This window comes from Oryzias latipes, chromosome 3, assembly GCF_053564925.1.
Source record: "Oryzias latipes strain Hd-rR chromosome 3, Olatipes_Hd-rR_3.1".
Taxonomy (NCBI): domain Eukaryota; kingdom Metazoa; phylum Chordata; class Actinopteri; order Beloniformes; family Adrianichthyidae; genus Oryzias; species Oryzias latipes.
Window position 1 is genome coordinate 10,818,536 of NC_136239.1, and position 23,489 is coordinate 10,842,024.

Here is a 23,489-nt window from a genome sequence, read left to right on the forward strand (position 1 = left end):
ACTTTACCATAGGGAGTTGGGTCATCTAGACCCACTAGACAGTGCGCTGAACCTTTTTTCTTCAATGATTTGTGATCTTCACTGGTCTCCATGGATTACATAAAATCTTTTCACCTTTATCCACCTTTGTCATGGTAGGGAGAACACGTCAATGTAAGGGTGGGGTCATCTAAGAAAGCACAAGGGTTAAAAAGCTGCTGTGCATTGCTGACACCACCCATATAGCCAGGGTGTTGTGCAGTGAAGGCATAGAGGGTGGCAACATCCAGCATGTCGTACCAGAGAACCATGGGGCCACCTCCATGTTCTCCACTGACATGAATGGTTTCTAACCATTTGATTGTGTCCACACCTCATTTTGTTTTGTTATAGTACTGGATCCCTTCTGGTTTCTTCTTCTGACTGTTGTCATCCACTGCTTTGTTATCATGCATGGTGCTCAATAGGCACAAAAACAAGATATTTTGAACTTATATGGAGGAATAAATAATTGAATTCAATTTATTTCAAAGTTATATTGTGTAAATACTGAGCCATATGACAATAGAAACATAACATAGAAAATGAATGTGGGTCATTTTGTACCCATGTTGCGCGTTAGAGGGGTAGTGATACAAAAACGGATTTTATTCAAAAAGTAAGAAATGAAAAAATAAGATAATCATGTGTGATTGTCTAAAACAATTAATTTAGGAATACCTCGACTGTTGAATGATAATATAAATTTATTGGAAAGATATAAAAAAACAAAACATGTGCATCAAAGGGTTAACCGAGTTAATAACCAGTTGGTAATTGGCGGTATCTTCGTGTACTTGGGAGTAAACTGCCATCAACGGAAACTACGGGTGGTTTCAATGGATCGTTGCTGACATGTGATCCATTCGAATCACTAACCGTGGTTTGGATTGCCGCAGTCCTGTGCGCATCATCTAAATCAATTTGTCGCTCACATTGAATGCAATTTGCGTGTCAAATTTACTTATACTGCCTTTGTTTCACATGCATCAAAGTCATCGCTGGATGCTTGTCCAAAAGGGCGTTGTAAAAGACTCATTTTAATTGTTTTCTTATTATTGTTTAACATTTCCTTTTATTGAAGATGCCTTTAATTTCAAAAGAAATATGTTGAAGATGTAAAAGCAAATGATAAAAAACAGTGTAAATGTTTGTGAAGTGTATTTTGTTTTGAAGACTTTTATTGTGAAGGTTCCACTTCCGCTTTTTCTGTGAAGCGTGTCAGTTCAACAGAAACAAAAAAAACGGTTAACAGCTGATGCTACGGCAACAAAGGAAACAGACAAAAAGACGGACGGATAACTGTGTAAAGCTGTAATTTGTTTTTGGCATCTAGCTGGAAGGCGAACAGGTATGATTTTTGGTTATGTTTACTGTATACATTTTGTGATTATTTTCAATTTGTTTCATGTAAAATAACAAAAGAAAAGTTTCTGTTTGAAGTTATCCGACAATCTAAAGCTACTAGCTGAGGTAAAGAATGATTATATATCAAAAAGGAATTATTGTAAGTTGGTTTTTATGCTTTTCTTCACCTCTTACGGTGTGACTATGACTGTGGAGTAAATAAATGGGTTGGAATACCCCATCATAGTCCATCAGTTGCTATCATTGAGTCCATCGTCTGAATCAAGTCCGGCTGGACTTGATTCAGACGATGCACGGTCACGCTGCACCACGGAGTCATGAGGACAAGCAAGGGGCTGTGCTGCTAATCGTTTGGCGTTGAAGATCACACTTCATCAGGCAACTCAGCACCATTCTACGGGTCCACAAGACAATCATTTCGCAGCTGACTTAACAGTTTGATGTGACAGTCAGACAAGGTATGGAACATTTTATTCAACTTGAGAAAGAAAAGGTCAAGCTTCAGCAAGAACATTGACTGCTCCAATCAGAACTTGTTAAAGAAGGAAAAATCAACTTTAAAGAACATTTGTCTCTCTAAAAGAACAACAAAGGTTACATTTGAGCAAAGGACTGTTATAACTTTGTTTATTCCTTTATTTAATTTATTTAAAAAAAATGTGTTCAGTTTGATGTGTGAACAGTTTATATTGTATATTGATTTTGTTTTAAAAAAAAAGGGAAAAATAAAATTAACTTACTTAAAAGGGATTGACTTACGTTCGAAGTCTGTGATTTAAAAAGGCAGTTCATTTTGACTGAATTATATATTTTACTGTGAGCTACATTCAAGTTATCTGCTTATATTCTAAACAATAACTTATTTCCATTTGGGTAGTTTAAGAGCAATACTGAAACAACTTTTTATTTAGTATAGTTTAATATGGAGGAAACCGAAAATCACAATTTACAAATAGAGTTACAGAAACAAATAGATAATCTGCACTGCAAAATTGAAAGGCTCAAATTTGCTCTCGAAGACACTTCAGAGACTACTGAGAGAGAACATTTAGAACAGGAAATTCAAAGCAAGGAAGAAATACTAAATGGCTTACAAAGTGAACTTAAAGAAGGTGTCCGACGCTCAACCCGACAAAAGACCCTAACTCCAAAAATGCTTGAACTGCAAAAGGAAGAGGCAAGAAAAAGGGAAAGAAAACTAATTTCCTCATACGAAAAATGGAAGGCTCAGGCCCGTAGGTCAAGAGAGCAGCTGAAGCTGGACATCAGTGAAAGAGAGCTGGCGGAGCTGATGGATTCTTTGGAAAGGGAAAAAGAGGACATATTAAACACTTACCTCGAACTACGGAAATCCATCACACCAGCACCAGAACTAAGACGCCACGTCGATAGTTGTGAAGCAGTTACAGCAGATATTATGAAAGTCAGCTACGAGAGAATGACAGGCATCTACGGAGATTATGATGCACAGCAAGTGCAACAACGTCTCAAGGAACTACTGAAAAGCAGATATGCACGCTCCATATATGGATCCACTGTCTCCAGAGTGACAAGGTCAGTTCACAGTCAAGATGGGACCACTTTAATGGTTAAACAGGTGGACGCTGCTGCAGAGCTCGCAGCAAGGGAAGCTGAGTTTGAAGTGCTCATGGAGGAAGAGAAACAAAGAGAAAAAATAGAAGAGCAAAAAGACAAATAGAAGTAGAAAAGCGCAGGCTAGAACGTATCCAAGCAGAAAAGGATCTGAAGGCTGCTCGAGCTAGGCTGCATGTCTACAACCAAGGTGTTTCGCAGGAAGGTAGCGTACATTCATATAACAATTCTGAACGAAATAAGCACAGCCTCCCTGTCACTGGCAATCGGAATCCTGTTGTCAATATACCATCACCTGATATGAATGTATTATCCCTCGCACAAGCCTTACAGGACAGCATGGCTCTAAATAGACTTCCAGTCCCAGAGCCATCTGTTTTTAATGGCGATCCTATCAGGTTCATTGAGTGGAAAACTTCATTTATGTCCCTCATTGATTCAAAGCCCATCTCTTCAGCGGACAAGCTGTTTTATCTAAGAAAGTATGTTGGTGGCCCGGCCCGTAAAACACTAGAAGGAACTTTCTATAGAAATGACAACGAGGCTTACAGGGATGCATGGAACAAGCTGAATGACAGATATGGACAACCCTTCACCACACAGAGAGCCTTCAGGGACAAGCTGGCAGATTGGCCAAAAATCCTACCACGAGATGCATTAGCCCTAAGAGAATTTTCAGATTTCTTAAACGCCTGTCAAGATGCAATGTCGCATGTAAAGAGCCTCGAAATATTGAACGACTGTGAAGAGAATAGAAGGTTAATTCAGAAACTACCAGAATGGACAGCATCTCAGTGGAACAGGAAAGCCACAGAACACTTGAAAAGGACCAAAGAGTTTCCCAGCTTCAAAGATTTTGCCGCATTTGTTGCAATGGAGGCAGAAATTGCTTGCAATCCGATCACCTCAGCATTTGCCCTCCACAGCACAGAATCTACTGCTGCAAAACAAAACAATAGAGAAACTAAAACAAACAGGGCAAATGTTATGAGTACTCAATCGGAGACTGACATCGAAGGGCAGAGGACAGCTAAAGGAAAGGAAAAGGTTCCTTGTAGTTTCTGTCAAGACCTACAGCACAGACTACATGGATGTCCAAAGTTCATTGCAAAAACCCTGGATGAGCGAAGAGGATTTATTAAAGAACATAAACTCTGCTATGGCTGTACCAAACCTGGTCATAATGCAAAGGACTGTCTACACAGACATTCATGTGACACTTGCAAAGGTAAACATCCTACGTGTTTGCATGATGAAAACTATGTGAGGAAGGAGAGGGTAGCAACTCGAGAAGATGCCACCCCAATAACTACTGTTCAAACAGAAACTACTGCAACTTCAATGTCAGTAGCAACAGGACAGTCCACCAATACATCAATGATTGTGCCTGTATGGGTTTCAAGGATCGATGGAGAAACTGAGAAATTGGTTTATGCTCTACTGGACACACAAAGCGACACAACATTTGTCGACCAGGACGTGAGCAACGCTTTAAAGGCAGAGTCCTTTCCAGTAAAACTCAGATTAACAACTATGGTCGGACGCGACATGACGGTGAAAAGTCAAAGGGTCTCAGGACTTTGTGTGCGAGGCTACTTCTCCTCTTCCTATATCAACCTCCCTCATGTGTATACCAAAGATTGTATACCAGTGAATCGTGCCCGTATTCCGACAAATGAAACGGCCAGCAAATGGAATCATCTTTCTAAAATTGTGGATGAAATTCCACCGCTGCAGAGTTGTGAAGTTGGTCTTTTAATAGGATACAACTGCGCAAGAGCAATGGCACCAAGATATGTGATATCAGGAGGAAATGAAGAGCCTTATGCGGTTCGAACTGACCTAGGATGGAGCATAGTGGGATGCTCCTTGCCCTGCCTCAACACTCCAAATGTGGGCAGACATTGTTTCAGAATTATTGCCAAGGAACTCCCACCAGTCACTCCTGCAGATACTATTCGAATTCTGGAATCTGACTTCAGAGATGGCAAAGAAGATGAAAAAACAGTGTCCCAGGAAGACATCCTGTTTCTGGATAACAAGTCTATCTGTCTCTCAACTGTGAAAGAAAAAGAAGATGCAGAGCGTCTCATAATCAAAGACCTACAGAGACAAACATATTCTGAGGAAATCAAGCTACTGAAGAAAGGCTCTCAGCTACCACTTCATAACAAGCTACTGCATCTCAATGTCTTATTGGACGGTGATGGTGTAATTAAGGTGGGAGGACAACTCAGAGAAGCTAATCTCCCTCATGAGGTCAAACACCCTGCAATCATTCCTAAAGGACATCATATCACCAGGATCAATATCTCACAGGCACATGAAAGGGTTAAACATCAAGGTAAAGGCATGACCATTAATGCAATTAGGACAAATGGTTACTGGATATCAGGAATTGATCGGGTTGTGGCTTCATATCTTCGTCAATGTGTGACATGTTGCAAACTCCATGGAAGCATAGAAAGGATGGCTGATCTTCCTTTGGAGCGGGTTTCTGAGAACCTCAACCATCCTAACAGTCTGGAGCCACTCACCCCTAACCACCTACTTACCTTGAAGTCTACTCCAGCTCTTCCTCCCCCCGGCAAGTTTGTCAAAGAAGACATTTACGCTAGAAAGAGATGGCGTCATGTACAGTACCTAGCAGAACAGTTCTGGAGTCGTTGGCGCAAAGAATATTTGTCCAATATCGCCATCAGACAATGCTGGCACACTCCAAAAAGAAATCTGCAGATCAGAGATATAGTGATGATAAAAGATGATGACCTGCCTAGAACTGAATGGAGGTTGGTTGGAGTTTTAGAAACCACAACAGATAACGATGGGTGTGTTAGAAGAGTGAAGATATGTTTGGGTGACAGAAAACTTAGCAAGAAGGGTGAACGTATTAACAAGCAGTTAGTGCTTGAACGTCCTGTTCAGAAACTGGTTTTATTGCTTGAAGGTGACTAAATTGCTACAAGGCACAACTTCTTTACAGTTCTTAAGCGTACTTTATGCAACATGTTTCTGGTCATTGATCATTTTGTTTGGAAATCATTTGGGTTTGTTCCCTCTATGGTTATCAACCTGTTAAAAAAAAAAAAAAACACCAAATGATTTGGTGGGAGTGTAAAAGACTCATTTTAATTGTTTTCTTATTATTGTTTAACATTTCCTTTTATTGAAGATGCCTTTAATTTCAAAAGAAATATGTTGAAGATGTAAAAGAAAATGATAAAAAACAGTGTAAATGTTTGTGAAGTGTATTTTGTTTTGAAGACTTTTATTGTGAAGGTTCCACTTCCGCTTTTTCTGTGAAGCGTGTCAGTTCAACAGAAACAAAAAAAACGGTTAACAGCTGATGCTACGGCAACAAAGGAAACAGACAAAAAGACGGACGGATAACTGTGTAAAGCTGTAATTTGTTTTTGGCATCTAGCTGGAAGGCGAACAAGTATGATTTTTGGTTATGTTTACTGTATACATTTTGTGATTATTTTCAATTTGTTTAATTTAAAATAACAAAAGAAAAGTTTCTGTTTGAAGTTATCCAACAATCTAAAGCTACTAGCTGAGGTAAAGAATGATTATATATCAAAAAGGAATTATTGTAAGTTGGTTTTTATGCTTTTCTTCAGCTCTTACGGTATGACTATGACTGTGGAGTAAATAAATGGGTTGGAATACCCCATCATAGTCCATCAGTTACTATCATTGAGTCCATCGTCTGAATCAAGTCCGGCTGGAATGCTACAGGCGTTGATAAACCTGACGCTACCACCATGTGTGGGAGGAGATACCATCAAAAGTTTTTCTTGCCCTCATAATGGAAGACAAGGATGATGGTCAAAGAACAGGTCTTTTTAGTTTGAAGAGCTCTCCAAAGGTGTAGGCAAACATATTTTCCTCCCCCTGTTTAAAAGATCAGACATAGCTTTATTTCCGTGTCTCTGTGACCTTTTGACGACTTGTTGTCCAGCACTGGCAGGAGAAATGTGCTGCTCTGTCTGTTCCAACTGAGAGGGGTTTTATTACGGTGGCCGGGAGGTGCAAAATACGTTTACATTTAACAACAAATCCCTGAACAAATGGACAAATACTGAAATACAACAGGAAATCACAAAACAAATTACCAAGTCCTGAAACACAACAGCAAGTCCATACCAAATCACAAAAAGCAATCCGGCTACAAATGACCAAATCAAACAACAAAACAATGAAAGCGAAGAGTCGGCTTTTAACAGGAAGGGACGTAATATAGAACTTATCGTGTATCATTTTTTAAAGTTATTTATTTAATTTCGTTTGTGTTTCGTTTTTCAGTTTCTGGTAACCCTTGCGCTATCCTAGGCACTTTAACATTGAGAGTTGGGTCATCTAGACCCCACAAGACAGTGCACTGGACCTTTTTTCTTCAATGATTTGTGATCCTCACTGTTGTCCACGGATTACATGAAATCCTCTCCACCTTTATCCTCCTGTGTCATGGGAGGGAGAACACGCAAGGCTGGGGTCTTGGACTTGGTTAAAAAACATTCAAATATGTGCTTTTTGCTAACATTGGTTAAAAAAAATACTGTTATCTTTAGGAGGTTTATTCGAAAACATTTGTTGTAACATGTCATCTCCGCCTCTTCTGACCACGGTCAGGGGACAAAGCAGGAAATGCAGCATCATTGATGAGCCACACGGCAACAAGACGGACTTGTGACAAAATTATGGTGTGTTTCATAGAAATGTAGCCCGGGTGTTCATTTCAGATACAGAAGATGAGGACTTTGATGAATTTTGGATGCTGATAATGACTGAAAAAATTAAAGATAAATCACAACCATTACTGGTATGTTTTAACGTGCCAGCGCCTTAAAACCTGGTGCGCTTTTTGTATGTGTTCAATATAGAAAAAACTCTCTTAATGCAGCAGGTAACTTTGTGAAAGACTTTAGAAACGCATATTCTGACATCCCATGCTTCCCTTACTTTTTCTTTCTCAAGATGCAATGCACCAGAATATACTTCTATGATTTTTCTAAATACTCAATAAAAATAACAGTCAGCACAATTGTCAAATCCCCATCCATTAGAGTATACAACAAATGGTTTCGAACAAACCTCCTAAAGATAACCATTTTTTTCACATAAAAAAACCTTTTTGATTGATTGATTGATTGATTGATTGGTTGGTTGATTTCAAGCAGTGTAGTCGATACAATTAAAAAAATCACAGATTTATCAAACTCATTACAGAAATGATGAAATGCATTGATTAAAAAAAAAGACAGTCAAGTCACATTTGCTTATTAAAGCAACAAGAACAGGCAGACGCCTGGCTCCAGATGCAGCAGGTTTATTAGTATTTATTTTTGTGTATTTTATTAAGCGGGGGTTTTATAATTATTTTATTACATGTGTGGGGATTGGTTTTATTGTGTTCTTGTTTGTTTTTTATGGAAAGCACCTTGAGCTGTCTGTTTGACATTAAATGTGCTTCATAGATAAAATTAATTTGAATTTGAATTTATTAGCTCAGCTAAAAGTCCACAAAGCTAAATCAGGGTCAGAAAGGCAGGAGTCAATACCAGGCATAAGATCATCCAAGGAGAGACAGGGTGGTCTGAATCCAGGTGAGAGTCAGGCAGGCGGCAGGCAAACGGAGTCAGAGAGAGGGTCAGAAGACAGAAGATCAGGTCCAAATATTCCGCTTAAGGAATGCAGAGTGGTACAAATAATAGTTCGCAGAGCTGCTGACTGGATGTGAACTGCCTCCCACCCTCAAAGATATTTTGCTTGAGGTTGTTTAAAGGTTCTCAATAGGTTTGAGGTCAGGAGAGAATGGGGACAAAACATCTCCTTTTATGCTCATAGTTGCCAACATTGAAGAAGATTTTGCTATGGAAAGCATTTTTTTTGTACCATAGAAGAAAGTGGTCAGTCAGAAACTCCACTGACTTTTCAGAGGTCATTTTCACACCTTCAGAGGGGCCAACCAGGTCTCTCCCCACGATTCCGGCCCAAAAACATGACTCCCTCACCTCCTTGCCAATGTTGCAGCCTTGTTGGGACTGGTGGCCATCCACCAATTACCCACTACTCCATTCATCTGGGGCATCCAATGTTGCACAGCACTCATCAGTGAACAAGACTATTTGAAAATGATTCTTCATGTATGTCTGGGGCCACTACAGCCATTTCTGCATGTGAGTGTTGTTTAGGGGGCGGGGCCAAATAGAAAGTTTAAGTATAACTGCAAGCCATTGGAGGATACTACACCTTGATGTTCATGGGACTCCAGAGACACCAGCAGCTTCAAATATGTGCGTTTTGCTTTGTGATGGTATTTTAGCAGATGCTCTCTTAATACAACATATTTGCCTGGCAGAAACCTTCCTAATTCTGCCTTTATCTGCAGGGACCTGTGTTCTCTGAATCAGCCATAAATGTCTTAATAGTGCAACAATCACACTGAAGTTTTCGTGAAACTTCCAAGGTTTACATACCTTCTTCAAGGCATTTAACTATTGTATGCTTTTCAGCAGCAGAGAGATCCTTTTTATTTCCCATATTGCTTTGAAATGTTGGTCTGCTTAATAATGTGGAACATCCTTCTTTAGAATTAGTCATCTCAGGTGTCACAGATTAATTTTAGAGATCCAAAAAGCCCCGGGACACATTATCATCCATGAGTTTATATGAAAAACCAAGAATGTTTTCTTTTTGACACATAAATACAATTTGGATAACAATTTGGAATGGACTGTAAAAATATTTTGAGTTCAGAGATGTCATTAGTGCTTTGTTTTTATAAATAGGCCTTAATGAGCTTGTGGATGTGATGTGATATACAGTACAGATGTGTGTGTGTGTGTGTGTGTTTGTGTTTTGAAGCAGCCTACTTTATGCTTAATTAAAATTTCCGCCACAGGTATAAGATTTAGAAAGTCTGAACAATTGTTTTGGCCTAAGAAAATCAGGAAAACAAAAAACAGTTCCCTCACTGAATTATGCTTGAAAGAAATATTTGGGAACAACAGAATTGTATGTGAAGACAAAAAAACAAATACCATCTGTCTATAGTGTAGACAATGTAGCTAAACCTTGAAGTCAGTGATTGGCATTTTTTTTTAAATTTGCGCTTCTTTACATCTTAAGTTATTTCAAACATAAATAACTTAAGAATTGGTTGCCTTGCCTTGCCATAAACAAACAGTCTCACAGGATGACTTACACAATTTTAGCACACGTTTTTCTTTCATTTTGGATCATTGGAGGATATTTGCATGCACCTGTAAAACTGAGGTAGGCAATTCTATTTTTCATTTAACACTTGCATGGCAGGTTACATTTGTAATACCAGAAGATTGTGACTGACAATCAAGATTTTGGGGCGGCCTTGGTCGACCTCAGATCGGAAGATTACAGGCTCAATTCTCGCCTTGCCCACCCATGTGTCAAGGTGTCCTTGGGCAAGACACTGAACCCCACATTGCCTCTGGACTGTGACTGGCCTTCACGGGAGCATTATATGCCATTTACCATTCATGGATTATTTCCATGGCAAAGGTTTTGTTCTCTATCAGATCCCAATAAAATGTTTAGGGATAAATCTGAATTGTGCACTTACAAAACAAAACAAAGCAAACAAAAAAAAATCATAGATATACCATGTGAATGTTAAAAATTAGAAAAGGTTCTGTTGCTAAGGTTAAAGAAGTTTTGTTGTTTTTGTTGCCTGTTTTCTTTCGTAAAATTTTAAACGCTTTTATTGTTTTGTTTGGGGCCTAGTTACAAATTCATTAAAAAGCAACCTTTGTACATATCCATGACAAAATAATAATGGATTCACTCTTTCCTAAACTAATAAACACAAAAAATGAAGGAAGTTTGTTAATATGGATGGATAAAAGCAGCAGCTTTTTCAAAGAAAAGTAATTTTGCCTGAACCTTCTTCAACCCTGCCATCCATTTATAAACTGCTTTTTTTTTAGACACAAAATTATTTTTAATTTGCTTTGAATGTTGTGTGTGGCCCTTGCCTTGCTCTTTCCTGGACTCTCTGCAGGGTGGCGGGTGGTTGCCTGGAGTGTGGGGGGGTTCTCCCTTGAACTCCCATGGTTGTGGGGTAATTGTCTGCAGGAGGCTCTCCGTGGGCGGGCCCAGCCTGGCACGGTGGAAGCTTTTGACAGAACAGGAGCTTGTACTCTTCATGGTCCTGTGCCCCCCTGCTCTCTGGTGTCAGGGGTCCCTGTGGCGGCCTTGGCCTGGGTGGCTGATGTGACGTGGTATGCTGACGTGGTATTCAAATTTCTTTTAATACCACGGAAAAAAAATCACTATTTGTTTATGAATTATGGTCAGGTAGTTCTTAAAATGTGTTAGAAATGCTTTTAAGTTTAGTCTATGTTTGAGTGGAGAAGAGTAGATATTTGCTTGCTCCGTTGTAAAGCGCAGGGCTTAGTGGCGTGCACCTGCCATTTTAAGGGCAGCGCCACAGGAATTCAAATGCTAGCCATGTTCACTGTAAGCTATGTTTAGTGTTTAAAAATATGATTCATTCGAGTAAATGCTCTCAATGAGGAAACAGCTCGCCTCGTCTTCTTTCTTTCTCCTTTCAGGGGAGTAACATACCCTTGTCCCCCGTCTCTAATATTCCACTGTCGTCTTCTTCTCTCTTCTTTTCCATCTGGTCCATCAAAAAATTATATGAACATAATCAATATAAATAAAGTCTAGCCCCATATACAAATGAGGTTTATACAGCACCTGGTGTGTCAGAATATTAATTGCCCCTATTCTTACAGTAACATCTGTCCAACACAAGAGGCTTTCAGCTCTTATCTGTTTCCTCAGCTGTTGGACAAGACAAATTAGAAAAAAAAATAAAACTGTTGCAATTTCAAAAATATACATTTCTATATGCTAACTATTAATACATTTTCTCATAGGTTTTTGTAATAACATCCTCCGTGTTTTATACATTTTTTAAACTTCATATAGTTCTTGGAGTGAGATTTTGCTTCTAAAAAAAAAAATAAAAACAGAGGTGGGGAACAGTTTGAGGATTGATCGATGTCTTCCTGCTATATAAAACTCCACTTCCTCCTTATATGGAAGTTTTTCTGTAGCATAATTAAGAATAAATGTCAATACCAGAAAATGGTTTTTATTTTCAAAATAAATCTGTTTTTTTTAACTCAAGTTTAAAAAGAAAAAGTGATCAGCCAAACTGCTTTTTTCTTTTTCTTCTTCTTCTTCAACACCTCTCATTCTGTCACCTTATTAAAATGAAAAAGAAAATGGAATTTCATATTTAATTTTTATTAAAGGTTCTCTAGTAAATGTGTAGCAAAATTCAATCTTTTTCAATTCAATCTAAGATAGCACAAGGGTTAAACATTGAAAACTGGTGGGTTTCAAAAAATTACTGAACGCTAGCCAAAACTGTTTTTTTTTTTGCAATAAGTGCTGAGCATGTGTCAATGTTTGCATGTTTAACCCTTGTGCTATCTTAGATGACCCCACCCTTACATTGACATGTTCTCCCTACCATGATAAAGGTGGATAAAGGTGGAAAGATTTCATGTAATCCATGGACACCAGTGAGGTTAACAAATCATTGAAGAAAAAAGGTTCAGAGCACTGTCTAGTGGGTCTAGATGACCCAACTCCCAATGTTAAAGTGCCTACGATAGCACAAGGGTTAAATCTGTTTCTCTTTTAGAATGCATGGCCTTAATTTTGGGTACTTATACTAAAGAAAATTGCTCTGTTTAGTTTTTAACCAAAAAATAAAAACAAATGTCCTGATTTATAATAGGTATAAAAAGTGCTGTAATTGAATCTAATATAACCAAAACTGATATAAGTATCTTTTTACTTATATACCAAGTCACTTTTTAACATGTTTTTTTGATCTATTATATTTTATCATATTCTGTGCACAGTTTGGACAGAACCACTGATCAACTGAAGGTGCAATTTAACTCAGATGTCCTTAAAGAGGATTTCAGCCTCTGTGATGGTAAGAATATGATTTAAATATTTAACTGTGATGATCTAAACATATAAGAATCTATACTTGTCTTTAGGAGTGTTACATAGGGCAAAATAAAAACATTAAAGATCCACTCCAATAAATTTTTGATGTACTTTAAATATTTTTAAATATCTATTAATCAAAACTGCAGTTTTTTAGCCAAAATCAAAAAATACTATTTTCTGCAGAATGTCAGAAGTTCATTAGCAATGAACTCTGTTTGCTCTGAGCAAGCCCACCCCCAGTTCCTGTTAACCATCTGTTTACATGCACTTGCACTAGCTTACAGCCTGTCACACCCTAAACCTAACATTACCAGCATATAAAAGGGTTGAAAAAAATGTTGTGCAATATTGGAGATATCCAGCTGAATTGTTTTGACCCAGATGCCAGCTGTTTCTAACTCTGTTTTTGAGATGTAGATGTTTGAGGAAACAACAAAACCTTTTTAAATAAAAGCTACATTAATACAAGACCTCTGTTTGACTGAGTAGTTACCGAAAACACTTGCTGCATTTATTTCAACTGTCTGCTTGCTTTTTCTCTTTTCACAGCTTATGTGATGAAGAAGCCACATCCTGCTCCTCTGCCTCCTGGCCCTGAAAGACTGTACCGACCCAATTTAGAAATCGAGTATTACTGACACAAAGGTCACAAAGAGTGTATATATATACATATATATATATACATATATATATACACATATATACATATATATATATATATATACACATCAGTAAATGGATAACTTCTTGTCACACTCGTCACATTTGATCAAAACTTTTTGTTTCCTGGAAATTTCCAGTTACAGAAATCTGTTCCTGCAATAAGATTTGCAAAAACCTGATGTTACCTAATAAGTATTTGTGTGCGACCAAGCACAAAAAAATGCAGAAAATGTATCTGCCCGCACAAGATATGTGAGGCCACAATGCACATTGCTGCATTACCTGCACGTATTTTGACCTCAACCCTAACCCTGCCTTTTAGTACAAATTTCGTTATCATGTGTAATAAATGTTGCAGTTTCAAAGAAGTATATTTTCATTTACTAAGTATCAATGATAGAGTTTTGTAATAATATCTTCTGTGTTAATACAGTTATTAAACTTGATTTGCTCCTTCTTTCAGTGCAGTTCACACTTGCTGCATTATCAGATCTCCAGCATCAAAAACAGAAATAAAGTCTAAGTGAGAAACCGTTTCTAGGTTTAACCGCTGTCTTCCTGTGTTTGTCGTCAAAACTTAACCTGCTTCTTCAAGCTGCTTGCTTGCAACAGCACACAACTTTCAGAGCGGGAAGTGAGAGGAGGAAGACTGCCAGACTTTGGTGCTTTTAACATTCTACAAAAATTTTAGATCTTGTTTTTAATACGCTACACATTAGCCACTTTAAAAGCTTTAGCTGGGTTTGTGTCTTTACAATACCTGCAACTCCCAACCTTGTAAAGAAACCAAATAATAAAGCTAAAAGAAACGATACTGTGATTGTGCTAACTCCAAGCCTTGTTAGTAACACGTGAAATAAAGTCAGACACTGCAATTTATGCGAACTGATAAACCCTTTTTTTCAAAAAAAAATTTTAAAACTATGAAATACCAATTTTTACTTCTCTTAAAAAATCTCTTTACATGAACAGAAGCTAACATAGTGAAGTTGTGAGCTATTTGATCATAAAAAAGGTGATTGTGTTCATTTGTAAATAAATCCAGTGATAACAAAAGACTCAGTCTGCATCAAAACCATTTACTCATGACTACTGAAAGGTAAAAGAAAAAACAATCAAAAACAAAAAGGATTTGTACACAACAAATATTGAGTCATTACATTGTAATAAACTTTAAATGCTGAACTATTTACACAAGGCATAGCCCTCCCTGCAGCATATTTCCTCATGCAGGCATCATTGTTTTCTCATTATGAGAATAAAATGGCTTTCTTCAGATGACTTCCTAAAGTTTTGTTATTTTTATATTAAAAAAGGGACCATAACAACAACAAAAATAAACTAAATCAGTTTTCTTAGAGGCTACAGAAAATACTTGTTAACCGATATAAATCAAAAATAATAAATGCAATCCGTTTTTATTTCAGGGATGTGTGCTATAGTCATGATAAAAACAAAATAAAGTAAGATATAAAAATATATCTATAAATCTATTTGAATATTTAAGAAGTTTGGTTTTAATAAAGAACTTGTCTAGAAACAGAAATTGGTTAAAGTTAAGTAAGCGTTGCAGTCATTCTACCCTACTATATATGACTATAATAGCATTTCATCATGAAAGAGGCCAAATATTTGTGGAGTAATCTGCCATGAAACTTCTATGTTACTCTCGCCTTACAAGTTTTAGATCAAGCAAAGAGCATGAGCTCCTCTTTTTCCAAAATCAACATATTAAATTCATGAAATTAACTGGAGAATCAGAAATTCCTGGCCTGCGCTTGCTTCGGTGATCAGCGGTTCTGCTGAAGGGGATTGGTCGTAAAAAAAAAGTTGAATACACATCATCGTCATCAGTAAGTTGTTTCCATTTTTTTTCCTGAACACAGCCTTTGTTTTCATCAGGGTGTTTCCAACCGACCACATACTTTCCACATTTACAATACCCCATTCTGTCGCCACCTTTTCTGAAAGGGTGTCTGCTGCAGGTTTAAAAATGTTTCAAGAAAAACCCAGGAGGTTGAAAAACGTTTTAAGGCTTTCCAAAGAAAACCAAAGAGGCGCTTCCAAATAAAGTTGTGATGACAGAATTGAAATCTCTCCACAAAAGCTGCATACCAAAAACCAGTTTTTCTTTTATGGTCAGGACCGTGCAAAAAGCCTGTTAAAGCCAGAGTTGAATAAGATCGAACAATAAGAGTACGTTGTGATACAGTCGGTATTTCCACTTGACTTAACTTTAGGCTTATCTGCTTAGTTTTGCATTTCTGCAACCTAATTAAAAGAGCATCAGAATTATTTTTTATCTTGTTATTTATTTATTATTTTAACAAATATTTGTATGTTTATATTAATGAATGACATGAGGTCTTTCAGTGAAAAGAGGCTAGATGGCCTTTTATTATACTTGCACTTTGTTTTTTTCAATTTAAATTTTTTCCTTGTTTACAATGTTACACTATGTCTTTTGAAAGTTAGTTAACCCTATGTATTTGATATGCATATTTCTGTGAGCCTTATTTCTTTTGCATGATCCAAACCTTCCTTAAAAACCCATCGTTTCTACCTTGGTTCATGTTTCCTGCCCTGTGGTGCATTTTCATTCCATTGTGGGCAACAGAAGATCCCTTCCCCGCTCCTTTCCAAATGGCTACTTCCATAAAATCTGAACAGTCATGTCTGAATTTCTTCACTTCTCACTACTTAGTGCCCTTTACAGCCCATTTGCCATTTAACTGTTTAAATCTATGATTCCAAAACCCAGTGCCCTAGAAATTTCTCAGAAGTCTCTGTAAAAAAACAGTGTGCATCAATACTCGCTAGCGAGTATAAACCTCGATGCATTGCGTCAAAACGATTTTTCATGTTAATTTTTTTTTTCAATAAACCATCCAACTACCCAGTGAATTCATAAATATTCAAATGTTCATATTTTTCTCAGGAAATGGGTAACCTTATATATTTCTTTAAAAAAAAAAAAAGTAGTAAGCATGGTGTGTGGATTGCTTTTAAAATCCAGGGCACTTAATAGTACCGAACTATCTATTTAGACATTTATTCCTATTTGTTTATGTAGGAAGGGAATTCAGAAATCCACAAAAAAACTTTTGGTGGGAAAGGTTTTGGCAATTTTCTAAACCTGATGGTGAGAATAACTCATTTTTGGTTATTCACTTTTTTAAAGACTATTTGCTGCATTGATTTAATGCAAAATGTGTTGATAATTAATTTTTTATGATATAGTTCGAGCGTATCAAATGTGTGAATCAAATTTAAGAGTAAAAAAGGTGCCTATTTTACTTGAACACTAATGCCATTATTTTTGCAACTAACATTGTTCATTTAGTATCCTAATTGATACTACTTAAATCCCATAACAAAATGATATTGCACACTTTTTTGTGGATTGCATAAAAGGGTTTAAAATAGATTTTAATTTAAACTTTTTTTAAAATTTCTGTCATGTCTTTGTGGGCTTTACAGGGTTAAACGCTTAATTTGGGTATGTGGACATATTCTGATATGACAGCACTTTTTGAGGAAAAAAAATGCAAACAAAAATTAGCTGCAACTTGGTGCTAAAATAAAATAAAACAAATAAAACATATGTTGCTGTGTAACAAGAGTCAACTCTAGTTGGCTAAATACAGAGTATTATATTCTGGCGCACATGGTTTTGAGAAAGAAAAAAAAAGAAAAACACAAAATCTTAATATATCCTTGATATTGGAATACTGAACACTATTTTTTTTAAATTGTAAACCTTCAACAAAGATGTTTTTCTGACAGACTGATGAGTGTCTATCTTTTAAAACAATATGCTGTAAAGCATGGTATCATCTGTCAAATCACTTGACAGCCTAAACTGCAGGGTCCACACATTTGAGGCAAATCTTTAGCCATTATTTTAAAACGTGTTAAAGATTATCAGCAAAGATTGCCTGATGAGTTTAATAAAAAAGAAAAAAACAAATAAAGCTACATTGTTTATTTTGAACTTGATGTTAATTTCACGTGTGAAATTGCTCACACTTTAGATATTCATTAGATATTAGATTAACTATGTAAGCATATGTTTATGCTTACCGCATATATTTCTTTTTACGCAAATCAGTTTTCCCATCAGAAGAGGATGGACAAGGCATAGAGCTGTTCTTCATATCTTTTCAGTTTCACAACTTATTATAACAACAATTTATTTGGTCTACCTCTAACAAAGACTTGGAAAAATACTGTTTAGGTCTGTGCAACAGGTCTGTACATAGTTTTCTCAGGACACACTGCATCTTTTGTTCAACCTTTGTTCCTACCCACACAATTATTTGGTTTTCCTCTTCACAAGAAACAACGTTTGTGCTGCTTTGCATGAAGGACAGAAAAGCCCAAACAATACGTTTTGCTATGATACAGCATTGAACACCCTCGCAGTAATTCCAGGTAAATGTTCTCCGTGGGACAAGAGATTCCACATTTTCCTTGTAGTACAACTGAAAGGCTTTCCTGGAAAAACAAAACAGAAAAACAAACCAAATCAAATGATTTAACTTGAAATCACACAATGTACTTTTTAAGATAAAATATAGAATTTATTAAGAGCTTTAAATGTGAATATATAGGTGTCAAAAACCGTACTCACCCCACTGAATCCGCCAGAGGTTTGGTGGAGTTTTCAGAAACAAAAACATGGCAGGCAAATCTCTGGTCTGCTGGGTACTTAGTGATGAAATCAAAATATCTAATAGAGAGAATGAGAGATAGTAGAGTTAGAATTAGTTGAATAGATATTAAAACAAGGAAATTGTTGAAATTTAGTTAACAGTAATATGATTTTTTTTTACTGCATTTTAAATTAAAAGCCAGAAGTCAGTGGTTCAATTGCAGACATGAAACACCCTTTGATTCTACTGACACCTTGTGGGAAGCATATGTCCCTGCACACAAAACAAGAGCAGAGTTGGAAAATATAACAGCTTTTTACTCACTTGCAGTTTTTTGGATGATTACCACAAAAAGAGACGTTCTTTAACTGGAAAAAGTGGCTGCCCTCATTACTCTGTAAACAAGACCCAGGAAGCAGAACAAAAAACAGAGACAAAAGTTAACATTTTAAGAGTTTGACATTTCTGTTGTTATTATCATTGTAAATTTGGAATGAAGTGATATGTACAAAGATATGCTCTATACTTAGTAAAACATTCCCATAGCAAAGCTAAATTGAAGATGAGATCTCGTTTCTGTCACATTTACGTCTCCTAGACATAAATGAGAACTGTTTGAGACTAAACTGGTTTTCTCGTTCTTCTCAAACATTTCTCCTGAGAAATAAGTCTCACAGTGAACACTGCTTGAGATCTCAGGTAAGAGAAAAATGAGACATATTGCGCTCAAATATTTCTCAATTTGATATCCTTACTTCAAATTAGGGGTGTGCCAAAATATCGATATGGCGATATATCGCGATATGTAGTCCCGCGATTGATTCTCGAGACGTCTTTGTCAAGTATCGACCTTTTATTTACGTTTAAAGACCCTGTAAAACGTTATATTAACCATCCTTTGGTAAGACAATTCTTTGGAGGGTCGATAGGGGGCGCTCGTTGCGAGATTGGCTGTTGCGGGCGGACGAAGAAGAATACACATTCAAACAAAGATGGCGGAGGGGAAAAACAATGAGAAGCGAAAGCAGCAAGTTAAAAGACGCGCCAGCAGCATTGAAGCTGCATCACCCGGAGTTGTGTGAGAAAGCCGTGGTTGTTGCTGGCCTGAAGCCGACACAGCCCAACGCGGATACCTTTTTCCAGACTGCTGCGAGAGCACCGGCAATAACAAACGGAAAACAAAACGGGAGGCGGAGAACGAGGGATTTCGGTTTTTATTGAATGCATTAGAGCCACGCTTTGACATTCCCTTTCGGAAATACTGAAAAAAGGATCCCTGCACTGTACGCCCAGACCAGAGCTATGGTTGAGATGGAAACGGAAGAAAGAGTGGCATCCCTGCTCTACACCCCCCTTCTCCTCAAAGCAGCGGTAGAAGAGCGGCTACTTGACGCTAAAAAGCCTGTGGTTCTCAAGAAAAACATGAACATTTAAACATACATCGCATGCAGCTTTTCCCCAAATGTGTTGTTCACAAAGATGTTTACTTTTGGATGCACTTTAAGTTCATGTATTTTATGCCAGGGGGGTATTCCAGGAAGCATGTTTAAACTAGCCTGACTTTAAGCCTGAACTCTGGCTGAAATCCGCCTGAACTTGCTTACTCTGGGTATGTCGGTTCCAAAAGACCGGATATGAGTTGGCGTAATTGCGCTCGACTTGGTAACCCTGGGTTAACGCACGGTACATAAAGACATTATCAATAGATCGCCGATTTCTGGAGTCACCATGGAAACGCGTGGTGAAAAAAAAAGAAAGCGCTGTACTTAAGTGAGACAGAGTCTGAGATTTTAATGACGGCGGAAAAAAATTACAAGTCCATCAAAAAAGTAACATGGCTGAAAAATAATTTAAATAATTTAGTTAAATTAATTCAAACTCAATAATTGTTTATACAACTCAAATGTACGTATTTATCTAACTAAATGTCACATTACTCCATTAATCTTTTTTCCATCTTAATTACTTATATTTCTTGAACTTTCATATGTCTAAGTTTGAGCCGGCAGATATGCTCATTTTTATAACAATAAAAAGAACGGAAAAAAATGCACGGAGTGCAAAAGTGCATCAAAGAATTTTCCGTCACTGTCATAACAGATTCATGTGGTGGGGGTGCTATATAAACTCATCATCCTTTACTTTACTCTCACTCATGGTGCAGAGACGTAAGCATGGTAGGACAAAATAGCTCGGCAAAACACGGTGAAACACAGTAAAACAGCTATACAACTAAACTCATTTTGTAAAAAACCCACACTTAAACCCAAATCCGTCCAGACAAGCAAAGGGAACAATATCCCAGAATCCCTTGCGGTGCCGATCTAACGGCAGCATCAAAGTTACACCTACTTAATTGAATTAATTTGAACAAAAGGAAAATAATTGTCTGAAAACTACGTGTTATTTTTAAGGTGACAAAAAAAATGATTTATCTTAACTGAAGCAAATAATTAAGTTAGATCAAAGTAAAAAAGTTTATCTTTCCAACATCCATATGTGGTCTTATCACCCTCTCATGGTGGAAAACGTATTATCTGAGCTTTTTCATCCACTAAGTCATCTTTAAATGGACACGCCATGCTGCTTCCCCTCTCTGTAAACAAACTAAGCTTCAACTAAACCTGCTCCAGACCAGGTTATGTTCAGAGCATGAGTTGCCATGGTAACTTGACCTACCCTGAAACATACCTCCATTTCTGGAACCAAAAGCTGAGGTTATCAACTTCCTTAGCCTCAAACTTATCGTGGGAGCTAGCATAACCTGCTTTCTGGAATACCCCCCTGGTCATTTATTTTGAAAACAGTTTATGTCTTAAATAAGTTAAAGGAAAGTTCCTAGCTACTTGATTTTATTTTTCTGGGAGAATTTTATTTTTGTTTACATCATGTCAGGATTAGTTAGCCCTCTGGCTGTCACTTCCTGTTTTATTTTGAAGGCTGTCTTTTCTGTCTTCATTTCCAGTTCCTGCTGTGTGATCTGCTTCCTCCCTAATGTGCTCCACCTGTGCCTCATTGTCTTCCCTATATAAGCAGTGCTCTTTTCTCAAGCCAGTGCCAGATTGTCTTTCTTTCCCTGTGAGCAATCCAGCCTTAATCTCTCCAGAGTTCATAGAGCAATTTGTTCCTGATTCAGTCCTCTTTTGGATGGCCTCCTGAACTTATATTAAAGACTCTGATTCTGCCACTCCCTGACTCCACCATTGTGTCCGCCTGAGCTGCAACTGATACATCACATTTGCACTAAATGGTGTCATTTATTTTTAACAAAGACAATATAATTTGTTCACAGAATTAATATCTGATTAACAGCTATTTAATTTAAATTGAGCAATGGCTATGCTTTTGTTTTTCAAAAGTTAATAACAATGTGCCTGGCAGCTACTTGACTTATTCATTTTTTATCCTGTTTACAGCAATTTTGTAATAAATAATGGCACTGCTGTTCATGTTCGCTATCATTTAAACCAATTTTACAGATATTTCCAAAGGAAAATTGTCATTGTTTGTCAAAGACAGAGTATTACTGATTTCAGAAATGTTACACAAAAGTCTGTTATTCATTACACCAAATAGGACACAAGTTGTTTATTATCACGGGGAAACAAATGGGGAAATATTTTCCAAAAAACAGTTTTTCAAGTTCTTCTTTCTTAAAGTTTGATATATCGTGAGTTGTTAGAGACGAGATATATTAATTATTACAATATCGCCATATCGTGATAGTATCGTTATCGTAAGCAGTGTATCGCAAATTCGTATCGTGAGGTACCCAGTGATTCCCAGCCCTACTTCAAATCCCTGTCTCAGTGAAAGATATGCATGGTTCTGTCTCTTGTTGCTCAATAATTTAGATCTCGTTTTAGCCTCTTTTTCATTGTCTCATCAAAAAGAAAAAGAGTATACAAGCCCTTAAATGAGCTTCATTATGACACGATCACAGTTCATCTCGAGGAAATAATTAATTATGAGGTATTTCTGTTCAACTTGCAAAAGTTGTTTATTTCTTACACATTTCATATAACTCAATTACAGTTTCAAGAGAGAAAAGTCAAACCAGACAGTCATGTCCTCAAAAGACATCTTTTTGAAACTTTATTAAAAACATGAAATTTTAAGACAACATTGCAGTGTCGATTTAATAAACTTTTCATTTGGCTTAGATTAACATAAATTAATAAGTATGTAAGTTGGGTTAATGATGCTGGGTTTAAATTTACCGGGGGGTGGTGGCGACGGCTCAGTGCTTGAAAAAAAAGAAATCTGCGCCCACTATTTGTTTACTGTTATCTGTCATATCACAGAGTTTGTAACAGCCTGAAACTGTGAATTTCCGTTCCTGCAGCTGCTCCTGTCTTTGAGAGGGAGCCGCGTGTGTGAAAGAAAAGGAGACGGGTGGTGGGTGCAGGCTGAGAGGTGAAACGGCGCACGGACGCAGCCTCTATTACACAACACCTGATCATCGCGTGCCCTTAGATGACTCAGCTCATTCTAATAATGTAATTCTCTATTAACTATTGTAGACATTTTGGTGACATGTCAATTTTCCATGAATGTGATCATTACGTATGTCTGTCGTTTAGTTGGTGTCAGTAATTGACATAGAGACAGCAGGCAATCCAGGCAGTAAAACAGTTGCGCTGTTTGGGATCATAAATAATCAATCATTTATTTATTATTGTATTGACGTTTTTGGAGGATTTTTACTGTTGGTGATGCACAAAATTAGGAAAATGTCAAATGTTTTTTGGAGTAATCTCACTGATGAGTTCTATGATTTAGTTTTTAATGTTTTACAAGACCTAAAAATTACCTTCACAATAACAGTTACAAAAAAACAATCCCTCTACATTTCACAAAGACAAGCAGAGGACATCACTCACCAAGCAGAAACGCTCTATAAGAACGGAAAAAAGAGGAAAGAAAACAGAATGATTTGATTTATTTCTCATTCTTAATATTTCCAGGCTTTGTTTCTTTTGTTCTGCTGAATGTTAATATTCGTATAATTTTGACAGAATATATTTTTTATGGATAGCAAAATATTATACGTTATTTAAGATTTAACTTGATTTATTCTGGATTAATGTTCCTGTCTGTTTTTATTCAGTAATGCGAATTAGAAAAAATCAGCACAATGTTTTTTACCTATTTCTTCAGACAAAAACA

The 23,489-nt window shown here is 37.0% G+C and overlaps 2 long non-coding RNA genes across 2 annotated transcripts; one reads left to right on the forward strand and one right to left on the reverse strand.

The window, feature by feature from the left end:
* The first annotated feature begins 6,452 nt into the window (after positions 1 to 6,452).
* Positions 6,453 to 15,183, forward strand: LOC144991168 (uncharacterized). The gene is made up of 4 exons (XR_013655109.1): positions 6,453 to 10,260; positions 11,024 to 11,243; positions 12,906 to 12,982; positions 13,552 to 15,183. It is a non-coding gene; the product is annotated as an uncharacterized LOC144991168 (long non-coding RNA).
* Positions 15,184 to 17,642: 2,459 nt separating this feature from the next.
* Positions 17,643 to 18,788, reverse strand: LOC144991169 (uncharacterized). The gene is made up of 3 exons (XR_013655110.1): positions 18,645 to 18,788; positions 18,299 to 18,397; positions 17,643 to 18,162 (listed from the first exon to the last, which is right to left on the reverse strand). It is a non-coding gene; the product is annotated as an uncharacterized LOC144991169 (long non-coding RNA).
* Between the last annotated feature and the right edge of the window lie 4,701 nt (positions 18,789 to 23,489).